General features: G+C 35.1%; 1 protein-coding gene across 1 annotated transcript in view; it reads right to left on the bottom strand.

Annotated features, from left to right (window-relative positions):
* Positions 1 to 15,083, bottom strand: part of LOC135841607 (putative mediator of RNA polymerase II transcription subunit 26) — a 137,129-nt gene that overhangs the window by 114,797 nt on the left and 7,249 nt on the right. The window contains exon 2 of the mRNA XM_065358638.1: positions 9,731 to 9,860. The gene's annotated coding sequence lies outside the window, so the exon portion shown is untranslated. The remainder of the gene's footprint in view (positions 1 to 9,730; positions 9,861 to 15,083) is intronic.

The raw sequence follows: 15,083 nt of genomic DNA, 5'->3' as shown, positions 1-15,083 counted from the left end.
GGCGCAGGCGATTTTATCGTCAACGGATCGAGTTGTCTAGAATGCTAATGGTGTATCAGGCGTATTATATAAGGATCTGTTTTATAAGTATACGCGAATACTTTTGCATATTGTTTTTAAATATTATGGCGCGACTGCGTTGTTGCGAAACGCGCAACTCGTACTGTAATTGTTATTTGTTTATCGAGTTATAATATCAATGAGATGTACTGTACGCTCCGTACGCGGCCGGAATTATCGAAAACGTTTGTGTAATAAATCTACGTAATGTGGATTAGTCAACGGAATTTCTCCGGTGTCTACAGATAATGATATTTCGTCGCTGAGGACGTAAACGTAATCAACAAAAAGGTACATATGTATATCCGGTTGATGACCTTGAGGAGAAATGACAAATTTTTGAGTGCGTAGGAGGGCTCAATGTTCGATGAGGGAGATAGTAGAGAATTCGGGCGAAGAAAGTTGAGAAAAGGGTTTAAAGTACTTGAGACGATATATCTATTAGTGTACTTGTGATAATGATCGAAGTGGAAAATCAGTTTCCAGAGTTTCAAAAACAAGGCAGGCCAGGATCAATATGTTTTTGGAGCTGTTGATCCAAATCTTGAATCTGAGATTAGGATTCAAATTTTCGTGGATTTTTGGGCCATTAATTTTGGTGCAAATTTTAAACCATAGAAAACCAATCTTTAAAAAAAAATGATTCTCCATGTCAATTTTTTTCAATTTTTCAGATCTTTCATAATTATGTATATGTAATACTTACTGATCAAATACACAAAGAACAGCTGAATAGGAAAAAAAGATTTTTTGAAACTGGGATCAGAGATGGGATTTAAGACGTCTCTTGCTTTGAAATATCGAATTTATATTAGCCCCAATAGCTATTTTTTCATTTAATGAATTTTTTTCATCATCACCATTTTTTCAATATTTTAAGTTTTACTGCATGAAATTTGAAGATTTTTGCATTATTAGGTAGTCATATCGCACCTTGGGTGCAATAAAGTTACATCTCAAAAAAGGTGAAATTTCACAAGAGAGTGATTTTCTTTTTTTTAAAAACTTGATTCATTATTTTCATCAACTTATAATTATTAATTGTGAGGAATGAATAGCACCTCATTTTAAAGATCTGATATCGTACCTTCATTTAGCATAAGAACACTTTGAAAAATAAAATCTTAAAGAGGAAATATTTCAATGTTTGTAAAACATTTTGAGTTATAACCTTTCATTGAAGTTGATGTGGAGGCGAAAGGAAGCGTCCAAAAAAAATTTCACGATGACAAAGTTGTAGAGAATTAAATTTCCAATCGACATAATGTCGTTAGTTTTTTTCTAGAGTGCTTAGTTTTTGAGTTTTTCTCAAAAAACTAAAATTTCATGATACCTATGTGCAAATTCATTCTGAAAAGTGATCAATTTAAAAAAATTTTTCCATTTGGTACAAACCAATAAAAAATACACTTCTTGTGACTATTTCTATCTGACAAACATTCAAAACAACCAAAACTGTTTTTCAACACTTTGTATGTAAGAAAATTACTCCAAAAAGGCGGAGTTTTTTGAGATTCGTGTACCTACATAACTCCAAACAACTTGCAATGCTGTTGGGATTTTGATTTAGGCCATTTGTGTTTTTACAAGATCTAGATAATGTACCAACTCAAAACTCAAAGTGTTATTTTTGGTTGAGAGGGGGCCATACAAACCCCAAAAATGCAAAAATGTCAAAATCAATTTTTTTAGATGCAGGAGTATTGAATTTAGTACTCCCAAGGTGCGAAATTTTTTCACTTTCTACAAAAAAGGACTCTTGTAAAATTTTTGTAAATGTTGTAAATTTCGAGTTATAAAAAATACGCCTCAAGGAAGAAAATGGCGGACCAGCATACCCACTATAGTCTTGACTCTCGTGGTTGTCTGTCCACCTGTCTGGCTTCTAATGGTCATTGACTGATTGACCCGTCTACCCGGTCTCTCAAGGTTGTCGTCTGCCTGTTGGGCCTTTTGTGGTCGCTGACCCGTCTGCCTGGCCTCTCAAGGTCGTCTGTCTACCTTCGGACCTCTCAGCAATTTAGTAGGTAGTTTTGTTTTAAGTTTCATCTGATGTGCTTGTCTCTTGTCTGGCCTTTTAAGGTCGTTGACCTAACTGCCTAGCATCTTAAGGGCATTGACTGGTGTATCCGCCATTTCAAGGTCATTGACCCGTCTACCAGTGCTCTCAAGGTCGTCTGGCACCATAAGGTCATTGATATATGACTATCTGACATCTTAAGGTCAATGACTTGAGTGTGCAAACGCTTGAGGTCATTGACCCTTCCATGATCCGGCTCAAGGTCGTCTGACCTCTGAATGTCGTCGATCCGTCTGTACGGCTTCCCAAGGTCATTTGTCTTCTTGTCTTGCTTTTAAAGGTTTTGTCTAGTATCAGGCCTTTTTAGGTCACTGACCTTGCTGTCTAGCCTCTCAAGATTGTCTGCATGCTTGTCTAGACTTCCCAAGAAGGGCTTGGCTGCCTGTCTAGCCTTTCAAGGTCATTGACCTGATTTCCTATTTATTTATTTGAATGCTTAAGGTCATTGACCTGCATTTCTGACCTCTCAAGGTCATTGACCCGTCTTCCTGGCCTCAGAAGGTAGTTTGTCTGCCTTTTAAAGCCACTGACCTACCTGTCTACAGCCTCTCATGGTCGTCTGTCAACCTATGTCTGGCTTCTTTGGGTCATTGACCCGTCTATTTGGCCTCTCAAGGTCGTCTATCCGCTTGTCTGTCTTCCCATTGTTTCAATATACAAATTGAAATACTTTGTAATTTGGAGGTAATGCAAGCTCCAAAAATTGATTTGCTTTTCCAAATTTGGAGGTCGTGCGCATTCAAAAAATTACATATCTCTGATATTCATTTGAAATATTGTAATTCGGTGACCATGCCAGCTCCAAAATTGATTGAAAATGTTGTAATTTGGAGGCTACGCAATCTCCAAAAATCATTTTTAAATTTAGGCCTAATACGAGTAATAAAGACACTATGGAAAGGTTGTAGTACCGAACAGAAGCGAGGAAACGGAAAAATAGCACACGACATCCTGCTTCATTGATTATTATGATTTTTTATTTCTCGTAGTCGTCTCATTGATGTACGTACAAGTACATTATTCTAACTCACGATGACAATAATAATTTTCGTCACATATTGAATTAAATCGATGAAAAACCTGCAGATCGGAGGGGTATACTTAAATTATGAAAATGGAATGATTTTTTCAATAGGTAATACCGCGATTACGATTGATTTAATACGTCGTGTCACGTCACGTTTTGTAAAAATGAACCAGTACGCGCCATCCGATCCGTAGCCATCGTCATCGCGTCGGTCGGTTTGTAATGGTAAATGAAAATGAAAGCTTTTTCAATATCACGGCGTGATTTTTTCCTTTTTTTCGTTTCCGCGTATAATGCAATAAGGTAGCCACTAGCCAGCCGCAGCGTATAGTGTTTTAAAAACACGACTCCGGTCTACCGGTACCGGTATAGGCGAACGATCACCTGTAAATAGGATGACGTGTGTAATTGAAATAATCGGACGTCTCGTGATAACCTCCTCTCTGACCGCATTCAATTCATCCTCGAGAAGAAATTTTTTCGGTAAAAGGAACCCATCGAGATGATTTCGCCGGTTGGTGTTGGATAAAAGCCATAAATAGAGACACGCGTACGAGTACGACAACCACAAGGAGAGAAGAGAGGAGAGGCAGAGTCGTTGCGTATTCCTCTAATCTTATTACAAATGCATACCATTTCTAAATTTTTATTTTTGTACCACTGATTATACTCTTATATTCGATGCGTTCAATGCCCATTGAGCACCATGTACTCGTATATATGTATATTCCGGTTGCGATCTTTCTTAAAGATGTCCACTTCAAGTATAGTTAGTTACTTACGACGACGATACATATGGCGAGTTGTTACGCACGAATGCACGATAAACGGATATGTTTTCACCGCATATCACGTGCGACGAGTAAATCCTACGTCCAGTTCCAGCTCCAGCAGTATACATTCGAGCTGGTAATTAGATCTTCTTCATGTTAAGAATCAATGGCGGAAATGTGGTATTGAAAATAAACCAAAGTGTGACCGCAGTTCTTAATTATTTCGAGGTGAAAAAACGCCAACCAATGCGCCGAGGAAGTGGTTTCGAGGAACTTAGAAGTTGCGGCTTTTTCTATAAGATTTCAATCTTACACAGCCAATTTACGTAATCGAAGAATATAAGTTACTAAAATTTAATGTCAATAGTTGAACCACCTCCGCACAAACAAACAGAACGCGATAGAAAATCTTACCTACCTAGATCATTATCTTTGGTATCTATACCTGGTAAAGCATATTTTTGGAATATTTGCATTTCTCACATCATCTTTTTCGAAGAATAAAAAAAAACAACATACTATAGAAGAGTTCCTCCTCGAATAAGAATGAGAAAATGTACGCTGCCGGCCATTCGAATGGAAGTATTAAAATCATCGTACCACGACCGACACCGACGATGTAATTCAACAGCAGCGTTTCTTTCGGATGCTCTTTACATTTCATGGAAATAATCGACGTTAATTTGCGTGATATTAGACGTCGTTGGCGAAGATTAACAATGTCCTATGGAAATGGCGTATGTAGCTTAGGTACTATTTGACCGAGTAATTAGAAGCTGCCGTGAAAAGATGTGTAGATATCTATATCTACGTAGGTACCTAAACTTGTTCTGTGTGAAATGAACTTATTATAAAGTGTCGTGACTGCGGATTATTATGGAAAGATTATTCGCGTTTAAGAATCGCGATCAAAAAATTAATTTAGGTATATCGCCAAAATTGATTACGTCATTGTATGTACTACATATTTAAGACATAAGTATTTATTGCCAAATTCCTACGCGTGCCCTTGCTCGGGCGCCAGCGACGTGCATGGCTCCTGAGCAAGTGTTGGCTGGAGTTTTGCAGTTTAGCTCTTATTCGTGATCGAAATACGAATCGAGTGAAAGAATTAATTTGTAGGGGTTATTTCTATGAGCAGTGCATTAAAAAGCGTATTACGTTGGTCAGTATTGTTTTCGGTTCAGATGCAGCAAGTAGAATGGTTGCGATGTAGGGGGGGGGGGGGCTTTGGTGATTGAATGAATGGAGTGTCCCTCACACAGAATTCTCGAAATTGTATTATAATCGGAGAGCCTGCTTAAGGATCTTTTACAACCCCCCCCCCCACCGATCCTTTTTTCTTAAACATTCATCACCTGTCAAAATTTCAAGTGCTGAAGTGCCTTTTTGATTTTTGTTATAGTACGGCATATGACAATAGGAGTAATTGCACCCCCCCCCCGCCGATCCTCCGGGACAACTTTTTTCTTAAAGGGGACATCCTAAGGAACATTTTAAAGCAAACTTGCCAAAAAAAAAGTTGGCCTTACTTACAAAATGGCGGCCATTTTGATTGACTGGTCAGCCGAAATCGCAGATTTTGCGTTTTAACATAGGACTTACACAACATTTTTCAAACTGTACAGAGGTAGATCGAAAGATCAGGCAAAAATTTATCACCTGTCAAAATTTCAAGTGCTAAAGTGCGTTTTTCGATTTTTGGTGAATTTTTGAAAATCGAATTTAGGCCAAAAATGAGGGAAAAAAATCAAAATTTTACCAAATTGACCAAGAAAGCTGAAATTTGGGATATACCCTATTTTCGACATGCCAAATCGATTGGAAACGGTTTCAACCCGTTTTGAGCAGTTCTGGAGCCTCCAGGAAATTTTTGAAACTCGAAATTTCCACAAAATTCTATCAAATTGGAGTTGTAAAGCTAAAATTTATTCTAAAAACTAATTTCAATACCCTACGAAGTACTGCAGGTGAATTTCAAGTCGTTTTAGAGCCTCCAGCGACTTTTTGAAAATTCCTGAAACCTCCAACAGATTTTTGAAACTTTGAATTTTCACAACATTTCATCAATGGAGATGGAGAGCTGAAATTTTTTCTACCCTCCAATTTTAACACACTCTGAAAACGACTTCTAGTGGATTTCAAGTCGTTTTAGAGCCTCCAACAAGTTTTTTGAAAATTACTGGAGCCTCCAGTAGATTTTTGAAACTTGAAATTTCCCCAAAATTTTATCAAACCAAGATGGAGAATCGAAATTCATTCTGCAAACTAATTTCAATACGTTACGAAGTTGACTGCTGGTGAATTCCATGTCGTTTTGGAGCCTCCAGCAACTTTTTGAAAGATTGTATGACGTTTTATTTTGGAAAATTGAAATTTCCTAAAAGTAGCTGGAAGCTTCAAAACCATTTGAAACCACCATGTAGTCTGCGAAGTAAATTTCAGCTTGCCAACTCCATTTGATAAATTAATGTTGAGGAAATTTCAAATTTAAAAAATCTACCGGAGGCTCCAGTAATTTTCAAAAAAGTCGCTGGAGGCCCTAAAATGACTTGAACCCACCTGAAGTCGTCTTCAGAGGGTGTTCAAATTGGAGTGTATAATAAATTTTAGCTTTCCATCTCCATTTCATGAAATTTTGTGAAAATTTAAAGTTTCAAAAATCTGCTGGAGGCTCCAGTAATTTTCAAAAAAAGTCTGTGGAGGCCCTAAAATTACTTGAACTCGCCTGAAGTCGTCTTCAGAGGGTGTTAAAAATGGAGTGTAGAAAAAATTTCAGCTTTCCATCTCCATTTGATGAAATTTTGTGAGAATTTAAAGTTTCAAAAATCTGCTGAAGGTTTAAGAAATTTTCAAAAAGTCGCTGGAGGCTGCAAATCGACTTGAAATTCACCTGCAGTACTTCGTAGGGTATTGAAATTAGTTTTTAGAATGAATTTTAGCTTTACAACTCCAATTTGATGGAATTTTGTGGAAATTTCGAGTTTCAAAAATTTTCTGGAGGCTCCAGAACTGCTCAAAACGGGTTGAAACCGTTTCCAATCGATTTGGCATGTCGAAAATAGGGTATATCCCAAATTTCAGCTTTCTTGGTCAATTTGGTAAAATTTTGATTTTTTTCCCTCATTTTTGGCCTAAATTCGATTTTCAAAAATTCACCAAAAATCGAAAAACGCACTTTAGCACTTGAAATTTTGACAGGTGATAAATTTTTGCCTGATCTTTCGATCTACCTCTGTACAGTTTGAAAAATGTTGTGTAAGTCCTATTTTAAAACGCAAAATCTGCGATTTCGGCTGACCAGTCAATCAAAATGGCCGCCATTTTGTAAGTAAGGCCAACTTTTTTTTTTGGCAAGTTTGCTTTAGAATGTTCCTTAGGATGTCCCCTTTAAGAAAAAAGTTGTCCCGGAGGATCGGCGGGGGGGGGGGGGTGCAATTACTCCTATTGTCATATGCCGGACTATTAGGCTCGTAATGAAACGCGAAAACATGAAAATCTTACCAAATTGACCAAGAAAGCTGAAATATGGGATACACCCTATTGTTGACATGCCAAATCGATTAGAAACTGTTCCAAACTGTTTTGAGCAGTTCTGGAGCCTCCAGCAGATTTTTGAAACTCGAAATTCTCACAAAATTTCACCAAAATGGAGTTGGAAATCTGAAATTTATTCTGCAAACTAATTTCAATGCGCTACGAAGTACTGCAGGTAAATTTCAAGACGGTTTGGAGTCTCCGGCGACTTTTTGAAAATTCCTGGAGCCTTCATCAGATTTTTGAAACTTAAAATTTTCACAAAATTTCACCAAATGGAGATGGAAAGCTGAAATTTATTCTACACACCAATTTTAACACACTCTGAAGACGACTTCAAAGGGGGTTCAAATCATTTTGAAGCCTCCAGCGATTTTTTGAAAATTACTGAAGTCACCAGATTTTTGAAAATTGAAATTTCCGCAACATTTTGCCAAATGGAGTTGGCAAGCTCAAATTTACTTCGAAAACTAATTTCAATAAGATATGAAGTCGACTACATGGTGGTTTCAATGTCCAAAAAACACCATACGACTTCTCAAAAAATCGCTGGAGGCTCCAAAACGACTTGAAATCCACCAACAGACGACTTCGTAGCGTATTGAAATTAGTTTGCAGAATGAATTTTGACTTTCCATCTCCGTTTGGTGAAATTTTTAGGAAATTTCAAGTTTTAAAAATTTACTGGAGGCTCCAGTAATTTTCAAAAAGTCGCTGTAAGCTCCAACACGACTTAAAATCCACCTGCAGTAGACTTCGTAGCGCATTGAAATTAGTTCGCAAAGTAAATTTCGGTTATCCAACTCCATTTGATGAAATTTTGTGGAAATTTCGAGTTTGAAAAATCTGCTGGAGGCTCCAGAACTGCTCAAAATGGTTTGAAACAGTTTTCAATCGATTTGGCATGTCGAAAATAGGGTGTATCCCAAATTTCAGCTTTCTTGGTCAATTTGGTAAAATTTTGATTTTTTCCCTCATTTTTGGCCTAAATTTGATTTTCAAAAATTCACCAAAAATCGAAAAACGCACATTAGCACTTGAAATTTTGACTGGTGATAAAGTTTTGCTTGATCTTTCGATCTACCTTTGTACAGTTCGAAAACTTTTGTGCAAGTCCTACGTTGGAACGCAAAATCTGCGATTTCGGCTGACCTGTTAATCAAAATGGCCGCCATTTTGTAAGTAGGGCCACCTTTATTTTGAGTACAAGGGCTAGACATGATCCTTAGAACTCCCCCTCAAAGAAAAAAGTTGTCCCGGAGGATCGTCGGAGGGGGGGGGGGTGCAATAGTGAATAGATCTTTAAACGGGCTCCCCGACTATTAGTGACATGACAAAAAATGTGTATGTATATTTGAAAGGTCATTGAAATACTTAAATCGGTCAGACAAGTCGACCAGTCGAACTTTATGATACTTACGTCATTTTTGTTCAAAATTTTCAAGATGAGATTGAAAAACATACGTATATCAAATTGAAAAGTAATGAAATAGGCTAGCATAGATACTTACTGTAAAAAATCATCAAAAATCGATAAATTTATCTAAAATATTAAAAACATTACTTAAACAAATTTCAGCAATTTGAAGAAACATCGTTCAACACTCTCAGGGCCACACATGTCTGTAATGTAGATCTAAAATTCTTTTCGTGATTTATAAAGGGATTGAGTTCAATATTGATAAACTCTTTCGATTCGACCCCTCCAAACCTCCACTTCTAACTAGTGCCCTCGAGCATGGTAAAATGACAAAAAAGGGCACTGAATTCAAAATGAACTTATTTCTCGGATTAGACCCCCTTCAATGCTCCTCTGGACCCCTACTTCTTATTTAAAAATAATATAAGTACATAAAATTATGACGTGACGTAAATTCTCACTAATTTGGTATCGGTGAGTTCGAATTGGTATTTTTTTGGATTCTACCCCTCGGTGTCTGTCTAACCCCTCTTTTTCATACTTTCATGAATCATGATTTGATGGTGGAGGTCTGTAGGTTAATTAATGAAAGGGAACTAAAAAAAGGGAGAAATCGCGACCTTCAACTAGCTGTGATCAAATTTTTATGGAATACATTTTTCGAACACTTTTTCTTTTTCATTTTATTCGTGAATCAGTATCTTTAAAAATCGACAGTAGTTCAAGCAACCTACAAAATTGAAGACGATTCCATCCGGTAGAAAAATAACACCTCTACAATGCAATTAATTACACGAGTTAAAATAATCGATAAATAATTCATGTGCACATACCTATAATTTTCTCGAAGCAAAACTCGTAAGCATCCGTTGCTGGTGTCTGGTAAAAGATTCATAATATTTCTGCGTCGAGCAGTTTATATTACGCCTTCGATTCCTCAGATACAGGACACATCGTACACCTCTGTTGAATAAAAAATCGACGCTTTAATTTATAGGAACTTGATGAAAAAATAAAATTATTTGTGGGAAAAATGAATTAATATTATTACGTAGGTGGGTAGTGGTACATGATTCACGAGGAGAAAGAAGGGAGACTTTGTTCGTTTAACAAGCGTTACTAAAGTTTTTTTCTCGATATTATTAATTCGAAACAACGATTACTTTTTTTTTTATTATTAAAAAACGTGAAATTGATTTTTCTTCGAATGTTGTCTGCTGAAAATGAGATTTATACGAATTATAGTTTCAAAGAATACCAGTAGCACCTCTAAACCTACTTATTTCTGATTGTGATTAACTTGATCAAGATACGAGTATTTCTAAAATACTGTAAAACAATCAATATGTCACTGTAGCTATTTCTAAATTCTTTTTACTTTTTTGTATGCAATACTACATACATTTTCAGAAATATGTGCTAAGATACTTACCTACATCACTCGGTAGGTCTATTTATGGTGCTTACAACAATAATACAATCGAACAATAGCCAATTAAGAGTAGCTTTGCACTGTTTGCATTTTAAATGAATTTTAAAAGTGCATAGTACGGGCTAGTAAGGGAACCACTTGACCTTCGACTGATTTCAACTTTTAGTGGAAATTTAGCATCGTCGATTTGAATTTGTGTACAGTATTTTTCTCATCCAATGAGTTCAATTTCTATGAAAGTAGGATTTTTTGAATTTTTTCTCAATGAATTGCTCAATATAAAGGTTTTTTTAACGTGATTTGAATACGTAAGAACTCGACAGCTCAAATTTTTTAGGATGAAAAATTGAAAAAAGAAGTCAATTTTTTCACAAAAGATCCATTTAAGAGGAACATTTTCAATTTTAGCGCACAGCATAAGGCTTCCTAAGAAAAAAAAATCACACTGTACGGATGAGGAATTTTATAATATAAAATTTTGTTTCTTTAATTTTTTTTTCAACAAATCTCTTCGCTTTTGCCAGAAATAAATTTTTGGCAAAAATAAAGGGTCTAACAAAAACAGAGATATTTTGAGCAAAAATTAGACAGCTCAGATTCACTGAATGTTTTTTCTCGATCTACGATTGGCATATGCTTATAGCTAAACTGCCAATGAATTCAAAAATTATTTCTAATCAACGTCTTTATTGGTTTTTTTCACTACATTACTCACGTAGGTATCCATTAATACATTTCTGATGATAAGCGAATAATTTTATTTGCACATATATATCTCTACACCCATAAAAAGGTATGATTTTGCTGACTTGAAATTTCGCCGATTTAATTGTCTCAGACTGAAAGGTCAACGAAGCATAAATAAGTCTACGATGAAATAATATGCAACGATGGTAAAAAAAACTACACAGGGCTGGGTTGCAAATTAAATGAAGAATAAGGTATTTTTTTCATCGAGAGCTCTTTCTTTTGAAATATCAAAATTTGAACAGAAATACGTTTTAGAAAATTACTTTTTAAATTCAACGTATATAAAAAAATTCATTTTGCAAATTCTTAGTGATTCTCAACGGAATTTAGACAGAATCATGTAATCCAATAAAATAAAAACTTGTAAGACAGGTTGAGAATGAAAAAAAAACACCAAAAAAATTCGGACGTTGGCCAAACAGTGCGAAGAAAATCACCCAAACAGTGTGATTAATTCCTCCTTGTTCAGTAAGCGTTCAAAAAATAATTCGGCAAAAAAAATCTTCAATCGTGAATTACAAAAACTGTCCATAAGAAGATAAATTTCAAAAAGGAAGGAGGATTCAATTATCAAAAAAAAATCTACTGCATCAATCACACACCGTCAGAAAGCAACAAGTAAATCTATGTGAGTATTTTTGAATTAAGCATTCAAGGTCATACCAAATTCAAAAAAAATTGAGTGAAATCACGAAAAATAGATGTGATTTGAATTATTACAAACAAATCACTGCTCAAAAAAAAAAAATGATAAAAACTTTGAAACTCGCACAAGAATGAAATAGGTACCAAAAATTAGTGCAAGATTAAAAAACGACCGAATGTTTCAAAATTTTCATGAAATTTTGAATAAAGCGCTTGAAAATAACCACCAGTTGATATGTAGAATATTATCAAAAATTAAAATTTAATGATAATTTGAGATTGCTCAATTGTCTGATCTCTCAGATTGTTAAAAAATCAACATAATTGAGCAAAGTTTCGAAAAAATTGTTTTAAAATTTGTTAAAATAATGTCATAAAGATAAGTTATCGTACTAATTGAGCAAAATATCTCAAAAATGTTCGAATATAGGTAAATATAAAAATATTCGTTGAAAATTACGAAAAAATTATTCAAAATATTATCATATGGAATTTTGAAAAAGTCCACCTAAAGTACCTTTTATCATAAAACTGGTAAAATTGGCATAAAAATCACTCGAAAGTTAGTTACCAAAAAAATTGATAGAATTTCAATGAAATTGCGCAAAACTTGGCCACAATTCGTCAAGACAACTTTTAAAATTTGTCTAAACAACAAGAACCATACAACTCTCTTTTCTCTCTTGAAGAGCTAAATCATTGTCTAAACTACAACATTAAAGATTCATCCCCTGGACCTGATGAAATACACCCTCACAATCACATGTTAAAGTACCTTTCAGACACTGGAAAAGAAGATTTACTTCAGTTATATAACAAAATTTGGACTTCGGATTCCTTCCCAAAATTATGGAAAACTGCAACAATCATTCCAATATTAAAACCAGATAAAAGCCCAAATCTGGCATCTAGTTATCGCCCCATCTCCTTAACTTCAGTTCCTTGAAAAATACTTGAAAAAATGGTTATTAAACGTCTCAATTGGTATATTAATTCCTCAAACTCTCTTAGCATTTATCAAAGTGGTTTCAGAAAGAAAAGATCTACCCTAGACCACCTCTTTAGTCTCCAAAAAGAAATTAGTTCGGCCTTCCAGAATAAAGAAAGTGTTCTTTCAGTCTTTTTTGATCTTGAAAAGGCATTTGATAAAGCCTGGCGTTATAAAATTCTCCAAAAATTACATTCCATTGGAATTAGAGGACATTTGGCTTACTTTATTCAGAATTTCTTAACAAACCGTACTTTTAGAGTGAGAGTTGACAATACATACTCAGAGTTTTTTGAAATTGAAAATGGAGTCCCCCAAGGTTCAGTTCTTAGCCACAGTCTTATTTATATTTTTGATTGATGACATTTCCAATGTTGTTTCTAGACCCATTTCTCTGAGAATCTTTGCTGATGATATAAACATTTCCTTTCGTTCAAATAATATTCAACTAGCTCTTCAAGTAATCCAAGAAACCCTTGAAAAAATTGAAACATGGGCAGATTCAAATGGTCTAACCTTCTCTGAGTCAAAAACCCACTGTATACTTTTCACCAAAAAAAATAAGATTCCTCCAGATCTCATCCTCAACTTCAAAGGACACTCTTTAGAATTCAAAACCACAACTAAATTTCTTGGCTTAACTTTTGATAGAAAACTAAATTGGACTCCTCATTTTCTAAAAGTAAAATCAGATATCATGAAACGCCTAAATCTGTTGAAAATAATCAAAAACACCAAGTATAAACCATCTCGCAAACTCCTACTTCACTTGTATAAATCTCTAATTCGCAGTAAAATTGAGTATGGAAGCCCATGTTTTGCAAATATCTCAAATAAAACTTCAAATATCCTAAAAACGATTCAAAATTCAGCCCTAAGGATCTGTTTAGGAGCCCTCTATTCCTCTCCAATAGATAGCCTATATTGTGAAGCAGCAGAATTACCCCCAGATTTCAGAAGAACTCTCATAACAAACAAATTCATCTCAAATGCATCCACCAACCCTTCCCATCCACTCCAAAACTAAATTAACCCACCCAACCCCCAACATTTTGATCATATAGAAGGACCCATTTCTAATTTCATCACAATGTTGAATGATCTTCAAATCAATCCCAAAACTCTCATCCAAAAACCAATATTATACCCCCCTTGGCTTCTAAAACCTCCTCAAGTCAACCTACAGCTTATTAACTACCCAAAAAATAGCCACTCTCCATTAGTAATAAAACAGAACTATCTTGAACTCTTATCAGAATACAAAAAATTCAATCTTTGCTTTACAGATGGATCAAAAATACCAACACTTCACACAGGATAGGTATGCATACTCTATAAATGATAGAATTTCAAATTTTAAAATCCATAACTGTTCTTCAATCTACACTGCCGAACTCACAGCTATTTTTCACTGTCTCTGTGACATACTCACGTCTTATGAATCAGAAAATAAGTCCTTCTTAATTCAAAGTGATTCCCTCAGCTCACTAACTGCTATCCAAAATCTTTTTTCCGATCACCTTCTAATTCAAAATATTCATAAAACTCTATTTGACTTACAAAATTCAAACTTCTTCATACAGTTTATGTATGTACCCAGCCACGTTGGAATCTTGGGAAATGAAATTGTAGATATTAATGCAAAATCTGCCACCATCCTTTCTCCCCTTATATTTATCACAACTGACGACCTCAAATCTATCTTCACCCAAAGCACACTTAAGAAATGGCAAAACTTTTGGTCCCTCCAAACCACAAACAAGCTCTTTCAACATAAAAAATTAGTCCATCCTTGGAAAAACCTCTCCCACTTAAACAGACTTGAAGAAATCATTATAACCAGACTGAGAATTGGCCACACAAAAATCACACATAATCACCTCTATGACAAGGCCCCAAAACCCACATGTCAATTCTGCCTCTCAGAACTTATATCTGTCCAACACTTACTATTTCAATGTCCCTCCTTACATCAGCACAGGCTGTCCCTACAAATAGATGAAAGATCCCTATTCATACCAGACGACCCTTCCGAAATTGGAAAATTCTTGGACCTGATTAAAAAACTTGACCTTACCAACTCGATTTAAATCTCATACGACGGGTGTAATAATCAAGTAATTACAAACACCCAAAAAAAAAAAAAAAAAAAAAAAAAAAACATAAAAACGTCCATAGGTACATTTGAAAGCTAAATGACCAAAACTCCATGAGAAGTCTCGAAATTTGAGTAAAATCTCGCTAGTCACCAAAATTATAAAAAATTAATGATACTCAAAATTGCAAGGAAATTGATCAAATCGAAGAAAATGTAATACAATTTATCAAACTAATTTCTCGTTGATCAAGCATCACCATAAACCGATAATTA

The sequence above is a fragment of the Planococcus citri genome, chromosome 3 (assembly GCF_950023065.1).
Source record: "Planococcus citri chromosome 3, ihPlaCitr1.1, whole genome shotgun sequence".
In the NCBI taxonomy this organism is placed as follows: domain Eukaryota; kingdom Metazoa; phylum Arthropoda; class Insecta; order Hemiptera; family Pseudococcidae; genus Planococcus; species Planococcus citri.
The sequence above is the reverse complement of the archived record's forward strand: the minus strand, read 5'-3'. Positions and strand labels throughout refer to the sequence as shown.